At 37.0% G+C, this 15,267-nt stretch overlaps 1 long non-coding RNA gene across 1 annotated transcript; it reads left to right on the top strand.

Moving 5' to 3' along the window:
• Positions 1 to 661: 661 nt before the first annotated feature.
• Positions 662 to 15,136, top strand: LOC138316383 (uncharacterized). The gene is made up of 4 exons (XR_011207651.1): positions 662 to 843; positions 9,279 to 9,389; positions 10,187 to 10,361; positions 12,858 to 15,136. It is a non-coding gene; the product is annotated as an uncharacterized lncRNA (long non-coding RNA).
• The last annotated feature ends 131 nt before the right edge of the window (positions 15,137 to 15,267 follow it).

The following is a 15,267-nucleotide window of genomic DNA, read 5'->3' as shown; positions in this document are numbered from 1 at the left end:
ACCTTGGACAATGGATGTCATCACGACTTGGACACTATGTTTGATTACGCTAATTTCAAGGTAATTTAATGTGTGACAATATTATATGTTACATGGTGAATCTATGTAAACGTACTTATTTTAGTGTATTAAATTGCAGCGCGAATGGGAAAAACTTCACATTGTAGTTTATTACCAAGGATATCATCAATTAGCGCAATTCGGTGGTCCAATGCCAGAAATATACTTTTATAAAATTCACTGTAAATAAACTAGCGCTTCAAAGACAGAACGAAAAGCAAAAAAAAAAAAAAATAATAATTACTTACATAATATATAATAATAATAATAAAAATACTGTTAGAGGTATCTTCATGATTCCAACTGTTCCGAAATCAGAATTTTTTTAGTGTTCCAGCAAAATTAATGTATTTTATTTTTCTTACTTTTTGAGAAAATCAACTTTTTATGTCGATGCAAAAATTCACTTGGAAGGTCTTTATCACTACGGTGTTGATTCCGGTTGAAAACAAGCGTTCTGACGCCTTTCGAATTTGCGAATTCAAACTCAACAAAAGTAGCGGAATAATATCAATAAACCAGATATTTTCAGCACTAAATATCGAGATTAATCAGGCATAGAACTCGATATCAGGTAAAAAGAATTTCCTGCAACAGTTGCGATATGAAAATATTGCGATGTGAGTAAATAAATGATTAATTTCTTTATTCTGATTACCATTTCTAAATTTGACGATTTGATCCCGAACATTCCAATGACGTCACTTTTTAGTCCTCTATGAGCCCGGGTGATTCGACCTTGCAAGCTGACGTTTTGAAGGATTGAATAAGCACTCATTTGCGGTATTATTGTGGCAATTTGCACTCATATACAGTTTAATATAGTTTAAAATAATAGTGTTACTTTATCTTGGAACATTTCATTATTTAAACGTCACTTTGACAAAAAGAAACAGTAGGCCTACGTAGGCTACGATGTAAATCTTACAGCGTTTGTGGATACAAGGCTTCGTTTAGTAGATGAATTTCATGAAATATTGCACAAAAACATCATTAACATGCTTCTGACACATATGAGTAATGAGTTGAATTGAATATTTTTGACATTGTATGTAAAAATCTATTTTGGTCTTTCGCCGTCGAAAACCGATGAAACCGCGGTACCACTGGGTTGCGAGCAGCTATCGTGATTTTTTCGTGTTTATTTTTTCTTATTAATTGAAAAAGCGATCTTTGGCTATCTCTGAGTCCAAAAGGTTTCGGCCATAGCATTCATTTTTTTATATTTGAGTTGAATGCATCAAATCGGATCTGTTCCCGACATCGACTGTGCATTGTATATACTAGGCCTACCTGTACCTGCAGTTATCGTGATTTTTCATGCAACTTAGTAGAATTTTACGATGCATACGCAGTAGAAAGATATAATCTAAAAAAGATTGTATTGTACAATTTCTCAATGCATAATATAACTTTGATATTCCATGGTATAAAATAAAAACTGTCGTTTTCTCCGTATCAACGTAACATGAGCGTGTGCTTCGTCTCGGCGAAATCTAACTCATTACTCTCAGGGGGTGTCTTCAACGACGTTCGAACATATCAGAAAAAATCATTAAAATAACAAACAAAGATTATCGTATACCAGGTATAGTAAAGAACAACTAAAAACTTTGTGATTTGTGATCAATGTGTTATTATCCTTTTTTCACTTTTCTTCATGCTGAAACAACAGCTACATGCACATTACATTTACAATTTTTTATTTTTCCTATAAGTAAATACTCTATCATACAACAATGTTATCTGCTTCTTATAAAAAAAAATCACTGTATATAAAAAAGCAGAAATCTGGTTTAGTGTTAACGTGCAGATCTTCTGATCTTTCGATTCTCACCACCGGCGGCAATTTTTTTTCGTTTTTTTTTTTTTTGTTATATATCATGCAAACATGCCTATTCAAACTATTCACAATATCTGGCGAGGGCTACATGTATCTCTATTACTCTATTACTACAGAATGAATAATTATATATCTGAGGATTTACATCGGATATATACATGGTCAGTATCTTACAGTAGCTAGGCCAAGGACGTGTCCTTGAATAGGCCTGTTAGCTTTATTTTGGTGTTGACACGGAAAGACGAGATGACTCCTGTCTCCTGGACATTAAAACAAATCATTTATTTTATCTAGGCAAATTATAATTTGAAAATTCCATATACCGCCTGCAGGGAGACATCCTAGGCCTATCGCTAACCACAATGCACTCGATTGTGGTCTTATACATATGTATTATGTAACTTTTCATTGATTATTTGATCCAGATATATCTGTCTTCGACACTTATATTTAGAATTATGAATATGTGGAAGGAACGTGTGTACAAGAAAAAAACAACCCATCTCAACTGCTATTCCGGGACCGTGAGATGTAATATTGGTCACCTCGGCCCAAGCACAGGGGCACGCAAATTATTCATCATGTAAAATAATTCCTATGTACGTCATGTCCACATGACTGAAAATTGCGAAAAATGAATTATATATTATGTAAGTATCGGTTAGCTTGTAATAATAATAATAATAATAATAATAAAACCACCGCTTAAATAAATTTGTTTACAGTATTTCTGAGATTAATTATAGGAACTAGCTCAGACAAAATAATTATAGGAGCTAGCTCAGAAAAAAAAATTACAGGAGCTAGCTCAGGCAAAATGATTATAGGAGCTAGCTCAGGCAAAATAATTATACAAAATAATTATAGGAGCTAGCTCAGACAAAACAATTATACGAGCTAGCTCAGACAAAATAATTATAGGAGCTAGCTCAGGCAAAATAATTAAAGGAGCTAGCTCCGACAAAATAATTATAGGAGCTAGCTCCGACAAAATAATTATAGGAGCTAGCCCAGACAAAATAATTATAGGAGCTAGCTCAGACAAAATAATTATACAAAATAATTACAGGAGCTAGCTCAGTCAAAATCCTGTCACATAAGTAAAAGGTAAGGGATTAATGTATTTAGTTTGTTTCATGTCATTCGTATATGCTGTAACACATTTGGAAATAAGTTGAAACTGAAGACGTGGATCAGGTTACAGATGCAATATCTGTAGAGTAACCAACGGCTTCTAAAACAAAGGTATTACTTACGTACGGCTTACTTTTCTACCTTATCCGTGGAAATACTACAAACGTATTTTGGCACAATCACAATTTATCGTAAACGTGTAGGGATGAATTCGCGCAATAACAATTAATAATTTCTACAATAATGACACACAGACAATACCGCAATCGTACCGTAAATTTGAGCACAAAAGCAACATGACAGATAAAAGTATTGGTATATTCCCTTTATTATCTAGAATGGTCGATATCATAAAAAAATGTGTGGCCGAGTGTTTGGATAAAAAACTAGACCTTTTAATTAAAATTAAAGAAAAAAGGATAAGACTGCATACTCTAGCAAAATATTTATAAGTTTTCGTGTTCGTCACGAGGAAAAATATTATAATAATTATTATTTTTATTTATCGTAATGACATTGTTATAGACGCAACATTGACTATAAATGCATTTTACCCTGCAACTGTCCCACATACTGACCGATAACTACTGCCGGATAAACTTGTGCTTTATCCGTCAATACGAATGCTTTATCCGTCAATACGATCACGTGAATTTGTTCCATACATGTATCTGACGGAACTTTTTCTAACTTGACCCAGAACTTGAACCTTCCGGTGAATGGAACGTCATTCAGTCCCGCTAAAACGTGACGTCACATTCACCGGAATGACGTCATTTTTACGCTATCGAAAATCTCGTATGGCGGTGTCGTCTTTTTCTTGGCTCGTGGCAAAGGTATGTATTGCAAAATATTTCTTAATTGTTTTTTGAGTATTTTCATTTTGTTTGAGCGATGTATCATACTGAATAGAATTACGGATACTGTTTGTGAATTATGTTTGTGAATTACTCGGCAAAGCCTCGTCATCTCGGCTTTCCTAAGTCTCGCACCAAAATAAACCTTGTAGGCCTATTGTAAGATACTAACCATGTATTCTCTACTATATATCATAATAAATTATATCAATACCATTACATCTGACCACACTATTTTCAGTTTTGACATAGAGGTACCATGTTTTATTTTTTAAATTGTTTTCGAGAGGACATGCACAGTACATATCTAAATGGTCTTAGGTTGAAGGGGTTTTTATCCCCCGCCCAACGAAGTTGGCGGGGGATATACAAATGGGTTCCGTCCGTCCGTCTGTCCGTCCGTACGAATGGTTTCCGGAGCATAACTCTAAAACCAGTAGAGATATTTCCACGAAACTTCATACACACATTGGTCTTATGGTCTAGTAGTGCCTTTTGCTATTTTTAGGTTTTTATTTTTTTGCATTTTTTCCATGGAAACATTGCTGAAAATATCATATTTTTGTACCAGGTTCGTTTCCGCAGCATAACTGGAAAACCGGTTGAGATATATGCACAGAACTCCATAGGCACATTAGTCTTATGGTCTAGTAGTGCCTTTTGCTATTTTAAGGTTTTCACTTTTTGTACTTTTTTCTGTAACCATGGAAACATTGCTGAAAATGGCAGATTTTTGTGTAGGAATCGTTTCCGGAGCACAACTCTAAAACCAGCAGAGATATTTCCATGAAACTTCAAAGACACATTGTTCTTATGGTCTAGTAGTGCCTTTTGCTATTTTTAGGTTTTCACTTTTTGTGCTTTGTTCTGTTACCATAGAAACATTGCTGAAAATATCAAATTTTTGTAGCAGGTTCATTTCCGGAGCATAACTCTAAAACCAGCAGAGATATTTCCACGAAACTTCATAGACACATTCTTTTTATGGTCTAGTAGTACCTTTTGCTATTTTTAGGTTTTCATTTTTTGCACTTTTTCCGTTACCATGGAAACATTGCTGAAAATATCATGGTAAATGGTAAATGTTACTTTGCAAAACTCCACCCATCTTTGTATATATAGTCTAATATAAATGTCAAGGCTGTTTACCTGATTCAACAATTGCAGCCCCGCTCTACTTGAATTATACTCCATCTTTCTTTAGCTCAACTTCCTTTTTCCTGGTTTTTTTTTCATACACATAAGTCTCCACAATCAAACTTACTTCAGCTTTGATATCTCCATTGGCGGGGGATCTGAATGACTATGTCCTTGTATTTATCTTTGTTTATTTTTGAAACAAAATTATACAAATTCACATATCATGTATCAAACACCTACTGATAAACGGATTAGCTAAGTAATATTTTGAATATATAACGTGTTATATCATCAGAAGTGACATCATTCTCACAAATTCACCAACTCTAACAAGAGGCCCATGGGCCTTAACGGTCATCTGACTCATGGCACAAAACAACAAAGTCACAGTATAAAGTATTGGTTAACGATTAATATAAACAATACAAGGAACTTCTTAGTTGAATATGTAAGTTTCTGAAAAAGGTAAATGTCATTTGTTGAACAAACTTGGTAGCCCTTCATCCAAATATGGTCAAAACCCATTCAAGGATTAATACAAGGAGGAGACAGATTTTAAAGCCAAATTTCAGCAAAGCTCCCATTTTGGACCTCCGCCGTACTATCCCCATGGGTCTTACCTCGGTCCTTTATAAAATATGATTGTCCTTACCTAAAGTTCCCCCTTCTGAATCAATTAAAACCACTATAGACCAATTTTCATTGAGATCGGAGACTGAAACCTTAAAACAGGAAGTGGGCCAGCGGCCATCTTGGAATACCAAAATCTTTACGAAAATGTTTGCATGTTGTTCGGCATCAATTAAAACCCCTATAGACCAATTTTCATTGAGATCGGAGACTGAAACCTTAAAACAGGAAGTGGGCCAGCGACCATCTTGGAATACCAAAATCTTTACGAAAATGTTTGCATGTTGTTCAGCATCAATTAAAACCCCTATAGACCAATTTTCATTGAGATCGGAGACTGAAACCTTAAAACAGGAAGTGGGCCAGTGGCCATCTTGGAATACCAAAATCTTTACGAAAATGTTTGCATGTTGTTCGGCATCAATTAAAACCCCTATAGACCAATTTTCATTGAGATCGGAGACTGAAACCTTAAAACAGGAAGTGGGCCAGCGGCCATCTTGGAATACCAAAATCTTTACGAAAATGTTTGCATGTTGTTCGGCATCAATTAAAACCCCTATAGACCAATTTTTATTGAGATCGGAGACTGAAACCTTAAAACAGGAAGTGAGCCAGCTAAAATTAAGAAAATTTGCCCTTTTGGGGCCCCACCCCTCAGTTCCTAGGGTTCAGACCAGACTCATTTATATAAAATATAATTGTGTTTCCCCAATGATGCTTCACACCAAATATGGATAAAATTCATCCAAGGATGGAGGAGGAGTAGGACTTTAAAGCTAAAATTAAGAAAATTTCCCCATTTGGGGCCCCACCCCTCAGCCCCTAGGGGTTGGACCACGCTCATTTACATCAAATATGATTATCCTTCCCCAATAATGTTTTACACTAAATATAGATGAAATCCATCCAAGGATGAAGGAGGAGTAGGATTTTAAAGCTAAAATTAAGAAAATTTCCCCATTTGGGGCCCCACCTCTCAGCCCCTAGGGGTTGGACCACGCTCATTTACATCAAATATGATTATCCTTCCCCAATAATGTTTTACACTAAATATAGATGAAATCCATCCAAGGATGAAGGAGGAGTAGGATTTTAAAGCTAAAATTAAGAAAATTTGCCCTTTGGGGGCCCCACCCCTCAGCCCCTAGGGGTTGGACCACGCTCATTTATATAAAATATGATTGTCCGTCCCAAATAATGTTTCACACCAAATATGGATGAAATCCATCCAAGGATGAAGGAGAAGTAGGATTTTAAAGCTAAAATTAAGAAAATTTGCCTTTTTGGGGCCCTACCCCTCAGCCCCTAGGGGTCGGACCAGGCTCATTTATATAAAATATGATTGTCCTTCCCCAATGATGTTTCACACCAAATATGGATGAAATCCATCCAAGGATGAAGTAGGAGTAGGTTTTTAAAGCTAAAATTAAGAAAATTTGCCCTTTTGAGGCCCCACCATTCAGCCCCTAGGGGTCGGACCAAGCTCATTTATATAAAATATGATTGTCCTTCATCAATAATGTTTCACACCAAATATGGATGAAATCCATCCAAGGATGAAGGACGAGTAGGATTTTAAAGCTTAAAGTAAGAAAATTCGCCCTTTTGGGGCCCCACCCCTCAGCCCCTAGGGGTCACACATATCTCAAATATATAAAATATGAATGTCCTTACCTAATGATGTTTCACACTAAATATGGATGAAATCCATCCAAGGATGAAGGAGGAGTAGGATTTTAAAGCTAAAATAAGAAAATTTGCCCTTTTGGGGCCCCACCCCTCAGCCCCTAGGGGTCGGACCAGGCTCATTTATATAAAATATGATTGTCCTTCCCCAATGATGTTTCAAACCAAATATGGATGAAATCCATCCAAGGATGAAGGAGGAGTAGGATTTTAAAGCTAAAATTAAGAAAATTTGCCCTTTTGTGGCCCCGCCCCTCTGACCCTAGGGGTCGGACCAGGCTCATTTATATAAAATATGATTGTCCTTCATCAATAATGTTTCACACCAAATATGGATGAAATCCATCCAAGGATGAAGGAGGAGTAGGATTTTAAAGCTTAAAATAAGAAAATTCGCCCTTTTGGGGCCCCACCCCTCAGCCCCTAGGGGTCACACCTATCTCAAATATATAAAATATGAATGTCCTTACCTAATGATGTTTCACACTAAATATGGATGAAATCCATCCAAGGATGAAGGAGGAGTAGGATTTTAAAGCTAAAATAAGAAAATTTGCCCTTTTGGGGCCCCACCCCTCAGCCCCTAGGGGTCGGACCAGGCTCATTTATATAAAATATGATTGTCCTTCCCCAATGATGTTTCAAACCAAATATGGATGAAATCCATCCAAGGATGAAGGAGGAGTAGGATTTTAAAGCTAAAATTAAGAAAATTTCCCCTTTTGAGGCCCTGCCCCTCAGCCCCTAGGGGTCGGACCAGGCTCATTTATATAAAATATCATTGTCCTTCCCTAATGATGCTTCAAACCAAATATGGATGAAATCCATCAAAGGATGAAGGAGGAGTAGGCTTTTGTATAAATAGTCTTACGCACGACGCACGGCGCACGGCGGACGGCGGACGGCGCACGGCGGACGGCGGACGGCGCACGACGACGGACGAAACACGATGACAATAGGTCATCCTGACCTTCGGTCAGATGACCTAAAAACGACTTGATTATTATACTCATTACTGTGGCACAACTTATTTTCACTTTTATTTTGCGTCCTCATGCCTAAAGACCTTTTTTTCGCCGTGATTTTTGTTTTGCGTTCTCGTACCTAAACAAAATTTTTCACGGTGACTTTTATTTTGCGTCGTCATGTCTAAAGACCTTTTTTCACGGTGACTTTTATTTCGCGTTATCGTACCTAAAGACCATTTCACAGTGACTTTTATTTCGCACTTTCGTACCTAAAGACCATTTCACAGTGACTTTTATTTCGCACTTTCGTACCTAAAGACCATTTAACAGTGACTTTTATTTCGCTCTTTCGTACCTAAAGACCATTTCACAGTGACTTTTATTTCGCACCTAAAGACCATTTCACGGTGACTTTTATTTCGCACTTTCGTACCGAAAGACCATTTCACAGTGACTTTTATTTCGCTCGTTCGTACCAAAAAAGACCTTTTTTCCAAGATGACTTCTATTTTCCGATTTTGTACCTAAAGACTTTTTCATGTTGACTTTTATTTCACATTCTAAAGTAGTAGGATTTTACTGCATATTTTGTTCGATAAAGTTCGCGGCAATAGATTTTCACGATTTCCGATCGGCCGCGAAATTTAATCTCACATGAAAATAAATTAGGTTACAGAACATGTATGTTAAAACCTGTTCTGCTTATAAATAATTAACTAAAACACATCAGTATTCTTATCCAGGAGATGATTCATTCAACACACACCAAGATTTAACCTTCACACCTTTTACTTCGAAACTATTTATGAACGTGTCTCTTGATGAACAGGTTGAAACTCCTTTTCAAGTTATCATATAAAGCTACCTCAAACTTATATATATAGATATTTTTCCAAAACATTTTATTGTAAAGAATTGAGCAGCACTTAATGTTATAATTTCTGCCACTGTTTCCAGGTGTATAGCTGTAGTAGGTGGTACTCCTTTTTCCCAGTCCTGTCCGGTCGGGCGATACACCCACACAGACGGGCGGTGTCTACTGTGCTACGCTTACTGCGGTCCACGGGGGTAAGTTTTACTCTCCACGACGCTCGTCTAAATTACATGTTTGACAGTAATATAGTTAAATTGTATTTCTATATAAATATGTGAAAAAGCCAAATCCGGAAACAACATTACTGTTACAATTATTAATATCTGTAAGGGGGAACTGGTGACATTAATATTTCAATCAAAACCCTTCAAAAGTACCAAGGAAATAGCCATTTCTTAAAAGTGCACTAAGCTTCACCAACCACACACGGAATACAAATTCATCAAAAGTTCTTCTGCTTCTCATCAAGGGAATTGGATGTGGGGGATGTAACACATCCACATGTAGTATCTAATAATTTGAGTACATATTAAAACAGTCATGCAACATTTCACAAGGTTAAATGATAGAGGACGATTGGCTACTAAAATACAAAGAGAATGCAAAAGATCCTACATAGATTACTATGTTAGACTGCATCAGCCATGACGCGGAGGGAAAACGTGTGTCGATGACGGGATGGGAACAACAATCTGCTAATGGTATTGTAATTGGCAGTGAACATAGTGGGCTCCCCTCTTATCTTATAGACGCTATTTTTTTATTATACAGATCGAGAGCTTTGAAGGTATATGTATCTATTTAATGATAAAGGTCCCATTTTGACATTTATCGAAGAAAAAATTTTCATGAGAAGCATTGACGTCAATATACCCATCCTAACGCAATAAAGAAGAAGATATATTTTCAAACGATCGTCCTCCAGAGGGAAAAATATATAATTAAAACTTACAGTACAAAAGTCTCCTGTCAACTGTTGATTATATTACAGCTGTACGGGTCCCAGTAATCGACTCGGAGTTGGGGGATGCTCCTCCTGTTACCTAGCCCGATTCTCTATTCTCGGTCCCGGTTTAGAATGCATTTCCCGACATTCCGGATGTCAAACAAACCATTATATGAGCCTAGCGGAATCGGACCCACAACGCGACATACGGTCGAGAGCTGTAAGTGCTGTACCTCATCTAACAAATGTTTGCAATTTAATATTAATGGCCTTAGTTGAATAAATCAGTCAATATTGCTCAGGATGAAACGTTACATTTTATTAGGTGATAAAGTGTGTTATACATGTATAAACTTTAAGGGAAAACACCAATAAATTACATTTCATTAAAGAGACAATTCACTCAGGCTAATTCTTTTACATAACCACGAAGCAAAATATGGCATAAATGTATTGTTCTACATTTCTTATGCAACATATAACATACAAAGTCCACGTCATTGTTTAGTATTTTGAGACCTTTGTAATTACAAATCGTTGATCAATACGATAAAGCAGGTTCAATATGTACCCTGTACCCATATCCGAGCTAAAGTCACTTACGTAAAACAAATTAACTACATAACCATTGAGGAGGTGATAAAATGATTTTTAGGCAAGATAATTCAACTAATACGTTAAACACACTACTGTCAGAGTAATTTGAGCAGTTCTAGACTAAAGTTGCATTACTCTACGAGCAAGGGACAGGGTTGGGCATACAAGAAGTTCGACCACAATGTGTAATGGCGGACAGCGAGAGAGTTTGAACATTTCACACGTATTTCATCACCGTGGGCTTTTCTTGCATATCACAGTAAAACCGACTGATCTATTTATGTCCCCCAAACGAAGTGGGGGGACATATTGTTTTTGCTCCGTTTCTTATTATTATCATTATTATTCTTTTTATTATTATTTTTAGTCTTATTTCTTCCACCTTCTTCCGCCGCGCGGGTTTCCGCAGCTTTTCTCAGAAACTACAGGGCCGATGATAATGAAACTTGGTAGACAGACTCTATAGGGTGTGGGGTGGTGCATAAAGGTTTTTTTTTCGGGACCGGAAGTCCAAGATGGCCGCCAGGGCCCATTTCCTGTTTTCAGGTTTCAGTCTCCGATCTCAATGAAAATTGGTCTATAGGGGTTTTAAGGGATGGCGAACATCATTAAAACATTTTCGTGAAGATTATTGGTATTCCAAGATGGCTGCTGGCCCACTTCCTGTTTTCAGGTTTTCAGTCTCCGATCTCAAAGAAAATTGGTCTATAGGGGTTTTAAGGCATGGCGAACAACATGCAAACAATTTTGAAAAGATTTTGGTATTTCAAGATGGCCGCTGGCCCACTTCCTGTTTTCAGGTTTTGGTCTTCGATCTCAATGAAAATTGGTCTATAGGGGTTTTAAGGGATGGCGAACATCATGAAAACATTTTCGTGAAGATTTTTTGGTATTCAAGATGGCTGCTGGCCCACTTCCTATTTTCAGGTTTCGGTCTCCAATCTCAAAGAAAATTGGTCTGTAGGGGTTTTAAGGGATGGCGAACAACATGCAAACATTTTGGTAAAGATTTTAGTATTCCAAGATTGCCGCTGGCCCACTTCCTGTTTTCAGGTTTCGGTCTTTTATCTCAATGAAAATTGGTCAATAGGGGTTTTAAGGGATGGCGAACAACATGCAAACATTTTGGTAAAGATTTTAGTATTCCAAGATTGCCGCTGGCCCACTTCCTGTTTTCAGGTTTCGGTCTTTTATCTCAATGAAAATTGGTCAATAGGGGTTTAAAGGGATGGCGAACAACATGCAAATATTTTTTTTAAAGATTCTGGTATTCCAAGATGGCCGCTGGCCCACTTCCTGTTTTCAGGTTTCGGTCCCCGATCTCAATGAAAATTGGTCTATTGGATTATTTAGGGATGGCGAAGAACATGCAAACGTTTTCGTAAAGATTTTGGTATTCCAAGATGGCCGCTGGCTCATTTCCTGTTAATCAGGTTTCGATCTCCGATCTCAACGAAAATTGGTCTACAGAGGTTTTAAGGGATGGCGAACAACATAAAGAGATTTTCATAAAGATTTTTGGTATTCCAAGATGGCCGCTGGACTAACTTCCTGTTTTTATATTTTGGTCTCTGATTTCAATAAAAATTAGAATATAGGGGTATTAAGGGATACTGATCAATATGATAAACAATTTATAAGATTGTTGCTGGGCAAACTTCCTGTTTTCAATTTTTCGTCAGCAATTCATTGAAAATTGGTAAATGGGGGTTTTAACTTAAAATTTACGCAGGTACAAGGCATGACCAGGTCCTGGGTCATGATCACCGAGTTATGTAAGTTATGTACATTTTAGGAGAACCTGAATTCCTATATCAAAGTACATCAAAATTCTCACAAGATGTTCATATACACTGTGCAACTGCATTCTTGATTTGTTGCAATTGGGGATGTGTTTGTGGGACTATGTAATGGTGTCCATTACAATCAGTACTTGTTTCCATTAGAACTGGGTTTTTTCGATATATGTACAAATTTTAATGTTAATTCTGTTTTGTTCCTTTAAATAAACAATAATTTTGTGTATAGTGAATCATTTTAGATTGTTCACATTCATATTGAATTTGACCTTTGGAATTTTTCCTGGCTAGTTTCTTTTTATTTTTCCTTTTTATTATAGATTTGCAGACCATGTCATCTGGAATGCCGATCATGTGTAGGACCACGACAAAACCAATGTATTCTCTGTCGTCACTTCCGGTTAGAGGAGTTTTGTGTGGAAGAATGTCCCGGAGGGTCTGTCATAAATTACAGACTCAGAACTTGTTATTTTATAAGTGATTTTACAAGAGACCGTATTATGAGTAGATACAGACAGCCGTGACAAAAGTTAATGGATACATTGGGAAATGTTGTCAAAGCGAGTGAATGGTCACGGAGTTTTGTAAGTTGACGCATTTTGTGGTTGAAATTGTATTTTGATTGCTTATTTACTTGTGCATATCTGTCTGATCCGTAAATATCTTTACTTTATTTGGCTAATGTATGCACATCTGTATTGTAATATGATTGATTGATGCATATCTATTTTGATTGGTTGATTATTGTACACAACCTTTCGATTGGTTGCAATCGTTTACACCTACACACAAGTTGGTTTACGCCCAAGTGTTTTTATTGGTTGATTCATTTGAACGTTTTTCTCGTTTAGGAAAATATAAATAGCTGATTCCTCAGAGGATCGTGTAATGAATAGTCAGCCATGTAAATACTTAACTATGATATCTAGTCTAACAATAAAAAAATATAGGTTCAAGAGTGTCCAGATACGACTAAGTACTACCGATTGGAAAAAGATGTCACGCGTTTTCCTTTTGACAGCTTGAAAACTATAACAAGAGATCCCAGAGGGGTCTTGGCGCCCACCTAAGAACGATCATTGTCTGACAAAGGAAAGAGGGATCTTTTCTCTGCTTTTCATGAAATTTGAGAAAGACCCTTTGACTACTTTCTGAGATATATATAACAGCACAAACTTCAATTATCAAAATCAAAGATGGCTACCTGTCGGCCATCTTGTTCATCGTTCGGTCCTAAAATACAATATGCACAACTAGACCCCTAGAAAAACCTGCACATACAATTTGAGAGAGATCCCTTCAGTACATTCTTAGAAATAGCGAAAAAAAAAACTTCAATTGTCAAAATCCAAGATGGCGTCCTGTCGGCCATCTTGTTCATTGATCGGTACCAAAATGCAATATGCATAACCAGGGACCTAGGGGAACCTGCACATGAAATTTGAGACAGATCCCTTCCGTACTTTCTAAGAAATAGTGGTAACAAGCTTCAACTATCAAAATCCAAGATGGCGTCCTGTCAGCCATCTTGTTCACCGATCGGTCCGAAAATGCAATATGCACAACTACACCCCTATGGGCACCTGCAAATGCAATTTGATACAGATCTCTTGAGTTCTTTCTGAGAAATAGCTATAACAAACTTCAATTGTCAAAATCCAAGATGGCGGCCTGTCGGCCATCTTGTTCATTGATCGGTCCCAAAATGCATTATGCACAACAAGGGCCCTAGGCGAACCTGTACATGAAATTTGAGAAGAATTATTTTGGTACTCTCTGAGAAATAGCGGTAACAAATTTTAACTATCAAAATCCAAGATTGCGGCCTGTCGGCCATCTTGTTCATCAATTGGTCCCAAAATGCAAAATGCACAACTAAGCCCCTAGAGAAACCTGCACATGCAATTTGAAACAGATCCCTTCAGTGCTTTCTGAGAAATGCTGTAACAAACTTCAATTGTCAAAATCCAAGATGGCGGCTTGTCGGCCATCTTGTTCACCGATCGGTCCAAAATGAAATATGCACAACTAGGGCCCTAGGGGAACCTGTACATAAAATTTGAGAACAATTCTTTCAGTACTTTCTGAGAAATAGCGGTAACAAACTTTAAACTATCAAATCCAAGATGGCGGCCTGTCGGCCATCTTGTTAACCGATTGGTCCCAAAATGTAATATGCACAACTAGGCCCCTAGGGGAACTTAAATGTGAAATTTGAGAAAGATCCCTTCAGTACATTCTGAGAAATAGTGGTAACAAACTTTTAACTATCAAAATCCAAGATGGCTGCCTGGCAGCCATTTTGTTGACCGATTGACCCCAAAATACAATATGCACAGTTAGGGCCCTAGGGGAACCTACATATGAAATTTGAGAAACATCCCTTCAGTACTTTCTGAAAAATAGCTTTAACAAGAATTGTTAACGGACGGAAGGACGGACGACGGACCATGGACAAAAAGCGATTTGAATAGCCCACCATCTGTTGATGGTGGGCTAAAAACTTCAAATGAAACGTATTGCGAGATACAGTACGTTTACGTTTCTTCTAAATTTTCTTTATTTTTTATCGAAATGATAGCATGTGCAGTAAACTATACCAAAGCTTATTTCTAAAAAAAAATATTCTGCGAGAAAAAAAATAGCGTAACACAACTGGTTAGTATCACAAAAAAAATAATCTGACACAGAAATAGAATTACTCGTGATAGTTTAATATTTTAGTAATCG

This window comes from Argopecten irradians, chromosome 1 (assembly GCF_041381155.1).
Source record: "Argopecten irradians isolate NY chromosome 1, Ai_NY, whole genome shotgun sequence".
NCBI lineage: Eukaryota > Metazoa > Mollusca > Bivalvia > Pectinida > Pectinidae > Argopecten > Argopecten irradians.
Note: the sequence above shows the minus strand (reverse complement) of the source record. Positions and strands in the feature narration are given on the sequence as shown.